Source organism: Delphinus delphis, chromosome 1, assembly GCF_949987515.2.
Source record: "Delphinus delphis chromosome 1, mDelDel1.2, whole genome shotgun sequence".
Lineage (NCBI taxonomy): Eukaryota > Metazoa > Chordata > Mammalia > Artiodactyla > Delphinidae > Delphinus > Delphinus delphis.
Genome location: NC_082683.1, coordinates 116884423 through 116890049, shown reverse-complemented (window position 1 = coordinate 116890049; position 5627 = coordinate 116884423). Strand labels below are relative to the sequence as shown.

The following is a 5627-nucleotide window of genomic DNA, read 5'->3' as shown; positions in this document are numbered from 1 at the left end:
CCTTCTCATTGGCTGACAATTTGAGTATTATTTATGTGGGCCATTAGTTTTGTTTGGATTATTTGTTTGTTTGTTCATTGGTTTGTTTTAGCGGCAAAGAGAATTTAGTTTAGCTGCTCCACTGGAAATTGATTTTAGGACCTTCACTTTCACCCTTCCAAACTTAGATCTCTATTCCTAAATCTGGGCCGACTTTTCGTTAGTTATCTATTTAAAACACCAAGTAAGCTCAGCTGTTAAAGTTAGAGATTGTCTGCTCGACTAAATCTACCCTGTCATTGTAAATGATCTTGGTTCCTCTTTATAAAAGCCACATTCTTAAGATAAGATGACACAAGGGTTGTAAAAAGACTATGGAAACAGTTGGAAATGCAATATAAGTAAATATTTTATTTTCAGATCTCTCTTTGGAGGTGTAAAGCTTGTAAGCAGCTTAGTAGCTGCTTAAAAAATAAAGCTTCCTCCAGACCCCCACTAGTGTGCTTAAAAAAAAATAAGGAAGAAAGAAAGAAAGAAAAATACAGATGTGCAGTGCACCCAGGTGCGTTTGGGCATTTAATTCTTCTTCCCAGGTCCTGGATCGCCCACTTGGGGCTTTATGTGTGAGATCTCAGTTTCAGTTACCCTAGACTTTGATTAGCATAACAGGTTCTTCCCTCCACACTCTGATGTTGTCTTTTAAAGTACACACAAAGGGAGTGGCACAATATGTTTTTTACAAATTACAAGCGTTTCAGGATAACTAGCAAATTAAATGTTCAGGCCTTATCCAGATCCAGCTTTAGCAGTTTTCCATCATTAGCAACTGCCTCATTCCCTTAAAAGGTCTTGTAATCTCTTTTATAAATCCCTTGACATCACCAGCTGGCCCCTCTCCACACCACTCAGAGCATTTTTCCTGAAACAGTGCTGGAGGGGCCTCAGAATTTTCCACCTCTCTGAGCAGCTGGGCTGTGCCATTTACTGGCCAAAGGCAGCCTCTGTAATTTGAGCTCCACAGACATGATAACACTTTAACTGCAGCCAAGCTTAACTCAGAACAAATGTGCCTCAAGTCCATACCTTTTTGGAAGAGCAGCCCATTCTAAGATCTAGAGCAGTGACAGGGTTGAGGTGGGGCTGGGGTGGGATGGATGTGCTGGGCACATTACTAATGTGTACTGTGCCCAGTCACCTGCCTCCTGGTGGCCCCGTGTCCATTCCTGAGACAGAGGCCTCCGTCCCTATCACTGTCTAGTGTCCATCCACCCAATATTCCAAGAAAGGTCCTTAGCAAACCTAATGGTGGAATGGGGTATTCTGATTACTCAAATTTTCTGGTTAGTGGGAAGTTACCATGGATCTAGGGTTTACCAGTGAGAATAAGTCTATGATTTAAAAAAAGACATATTTCTGAACAGATATTTGTACACCTGTGTTCATAGCAGCGTTATTGACAATAGCCAAATGGTGAAAACAGCTCAAATGTCCATCAAAGATGAAGGGATAAACAAAATGTGGTGTATACATACAATGGAATATTATTCAGCCTTAAAAAGAATGAGATTCTGAGACATGCTACAACATGGGTGAACCTGAGCACAAAACACTAAGTGAGCCAGTCACGAAAGGACAAGTAGTGTATAATTCCATTATAGGGGGTGCCTAGAATAGGCAAATTCATGGAGACAGAAAGTACAATAGAGATTACCAGGGACTGAGGGGAGGGGAGAATGGGGAGTTATAGTTTAGTGGGTATTGAGTTTCTGTTTGGAATGATGAAAAGGTTCTGGAGATGGAGAGTGATGATGGTTGTACAACAATATAAATGTACTTAATGCCGCTGAATTGTATATTTTTAAATGGTTTAAGTGGTTTTTTAAAAGCATGTTTCTGAAGATATTGTATCTTTAAACGAGGTATTTGGGTTTCTTGACTACAGGGTCACTGCTGCAAGTATCAGTGACCATTCTGCTGATGGGCAGAAAAGTTCTGATTAACCAGGTGTTCTGATTCAGATGATCTTAAATCCTCACACATGCACTCTACTTTGTGACACTTCAAGTTCTTCTGGAGACTAGTTGGGATATTAAACAGACAAAAAAAATGACACATTTTGAAATATTAGAATACTTGAAAGACCTTGAGACCATCTCATACCCTACCTCAAGGTAGTCTTTACGGTTATTTCCGTGGAAGTTTGGACAGATTTTAGAACTGAAAGGGTTGTGTGTAACTGGTTTCCACCTAAACATCAAGGGTAGTGTAAAAAGTCTCTTGCATTTCCCAGCCGTGGGAGATGATGTTATTGCATTCAGTATGCATTTGCTGAGTGCCTACTATATGCCATTGTCATGAAATACATCATTTATTCAACAAATATTTATTGGTAGTTGTGTGCCCTGTGAAGAGCTCTGAACAGTGAAAAGAATAGATGGAACGATTCCTATTCTCTAGGAACTCACTCTGATCTATCAAAGAGCTAAGATGGGTATTCAGATAGTACAGACACAAAGCAGCAAAAGTAGGTACACAGGTGATGTCATAAGGGTTCAGAGTGCGAGAAATCACTCTGTATGGCAGGGATGGGTGGTAGTGGGTGGTAGGGTGTGACGCAGGGAAAACTTCGTGGAGGCGGCAGGATGTGAGCTTGGCATTGAAGGCTTATATTACTTCCATGGGCACCATCAGCAAAGGGCATTCCAGGCAGAGGAAACAGCCAGTCACACTTGCTAACCATCGCTTAATATACCTGAGGCTGCAGCGCCCCACCTCCCAAGTCTCCCCGGCAGATGCATCTTGAGGTTACCTGAGACTTCTCTGTGGTCAGCCAGTGAGTCCTGCTCAACTGTCCACTGAGCTCTGCAGTCCCTTCCCAAATTAACTCCAGGGGACCGGCCACAGAAATTCCAAAGGGGATGAACAGGACTTGCCAAGACCTATCTGAGCTCAGACCTCCATCCTGTGGCTTTGTGTCCTTGGACCAGAAAATGACAAGGGTCCCAACAAAGGGCTTTTCCTCCTGTTTTAGCCAAGAGGGAAGGGAGATAGAAAAAGGAGATAGAACAAGTAGTTGCTTGTTTCAGGACACAATTCTTTATAGAAAAGAAAGTAATGTAATGCTCTGGGCAGAGAATGAAGCCTGAACTTATCTACAGGCCAGTCTTACACACTTGTGCATGTACATGCACGTGCATACACACACATACATGATTTCAGGGGCAAGAAGGAATTGCAACACCTCTGTTCTGCACTCACCCACAGCCCACACCACAAAGCCAAAGGATAAAATCCTTTATTTCACAACGCAAATCCCCCAGAGGGATTACACATTGACCTCTGAGAGTCATACTCTGATAGAGCATGTTTTCTTGACATTTGCTTCTGTGGAGAGAAGGAGGGCCTGGCCCCCCAAGGAGGGGAGGGGAAAGCACATATAATGCTCTCCTGCCACATGCTAGGAGGCGCCTGGCACTTTCACTGACTTTATCTCATTTAATCCTCACAACTCTGGAGGTTGGGGATCGCTGACTCCAGCTGCAACTAAGAACTAAGGCTTCAAAGTCATGCCTATCTGTTTTAAATTCCAGGCAGCATCCAAGAGTGGGAAAAAATGTAGGAAGAGGCAAACTTTTCCAAATGCACTTTTCCAGCTTGCCCAAATTTGACCTGATGTGTGTGTGTTTGTGTGTACGCAAACACACACACAGGTGTAGCAAAGACACAAGTATGGGCTCAGCCATCATGCTGCCTGAGTTTAAATCCCACTCCATCACTTAGGAACTCTGTAATCTTGGTAAGATAACCTCTCTGTGCCTTTCCATCTGTAAAATGGGAACAAGAGTGGCATTTACGATATTTGAGATATTCTTCAAAATAGTATGGGACAGAGAATTAGGTATGGATATAGATAAAACAAGAATGCCTGTGAAGGGAGTTCCTTAGCGGTCCAGTGGTTAAGGCTCTGCGCTTCCAATGCAGGGGGCACGGGTTTGATCCCTGGTCGGGGAGCCAAGATCCCACATGCCCTGTGGCATGACCAAAAAATTAAAAACTTAAAAAAAAAAGATTGGCTATGAGTTAATAATTATTGTACATGGGGGTTTATCACATTCTTTTGGTCTACTTTTGTATATGTTTGGAATTTTCCATTAAAAAAGTTTTAAGCAGTATTACTCACAAGAGCCCAAAGGTGGAAACAACTCAGATGTCCATCAACAGTTGAATGGATAAACAAATTGTAATATGTATAATACATACAATGGAATATCATTTGGCTTTGAAAAGGAATGAGGGACTTCCCTGGTTGTCCAGTGGTTAAGACTCCGTGCTCCCAATGCAGGGGGCCCAGGTTCGATCCCTAGATCCCGCGTGCTGCAACTAAGAGCCTGCGGGCCGCAACTAAAAAATGATCCTGCGTGCCACAACTAAGACCCAGTGCAGCCAAATCGAAGAATGAAATTCTGCTTTCTTCCCCTTGGGGGCCCAGTGTGCAACGGCTGAAAATAGCAGCCTCCTCAGTAGTGTGCGCAGCCTGTTGCCTGTACGGGTTGCCCTCAGGGACCTTGGAGACAGCCCTTTCCAGTGGACCTTCATGACTGGCATGGTGTCCCCAATCTAGACTCCAGACAGGTATGCGCAGTGCCTTTGGAAAGCTCCAGGGCACAGTGGCCAGGGTTCACACTGGCCAAGTCACAATGTCCCTCCGCACCAAGCTGCAGAACAAGGATCATGTGATTGAGGCCCTACGTAGGGCCAAGTGCAAGTTCCCTAGCCGCCAAAAGATCCACATCTCCAAGGAGTGGGAATTTACTAAGTTTAATGCAGACGAATTTGAAAACATGATGGCAGAAAAGCGGCTATGGGGTCAAATACATCCCTCATCACAGCCCCCGGACCAATGGCGGGCCCTGCACTCATGAAAGACTTGGCACTGTCCCTTCCTTACTCACACTCACCAATAAATCCTACTTTCCTGTCAAAAAAAAAAAAAAAAAAAAAAAAAAGAATGAAATTCTGACACATGCTACAATGTGCGTGAACTTATAAGAATTATGCTAAGTGAAATAAGCCAGTCACAAAAGGACAAATATTGTACGATGCCACTTATATAAGATACCTAGGATAGACATTTTCATAGAGACAGAAAGTAGAATAGAGATTGCCAGAGCCTGGGAAGAGGGAGGTAATGGGGAGTTACAGTTACTGGGTACAGAGTTTTTGTTTGGGATGATGAAAAATTTCTGGTGATGGGTAATGGTGATGGTTACACAACATTGTGAATGTACTTAATACCGCTGAATTGTACACTTAACATGATTAAGATAGTAAGTTTTATGTATATTTTGCCACAATAAAAAAAAAAAACAATGAGATCATGCTTGTAAAGTACTTAGAGTTTTGGGTACATCGTAAACTCTCAGTATTAGTTAGTATTATCAGACGCACATCCAGTCTCTTAGAGACATGTTTTGGGACTATGTTGCATTGTCTGGCCCACAGGATTTCTCTTCCCAGACCCTGTGTCCAAACGTGTGCATGTCTGTATTACCTGGGTCTGTCTAGCTTGCAAAGCCCTCTTGTTTTTATTCTCTCACCGAATCCTCATGAGAACCTTCTGAGAGAAGTGTGAGTATAGTTCCCATTGT

The 5627-nt window shown here is 42.9% G+C and overlaps 1 non-coding gene across 1 annotated transcript; it reads left to right on the top strand.

Annotated features, from left to right (window-relative positions):
• The first annotated feature begins 4416 nt into the window (after positions 1-4416).
• Positions 4417-4556, top strand: LOC132416384 (small nucleolar RNA SNORA70). Its single transcript, XR_009517579.1, has one exon. It is a non-coding gene; the product is annotated as a small nucleolar RNA SNORA70 (small nucleolar RNA).
• Positions 4557-5627: the final 1071 nt, after the last annotated feature.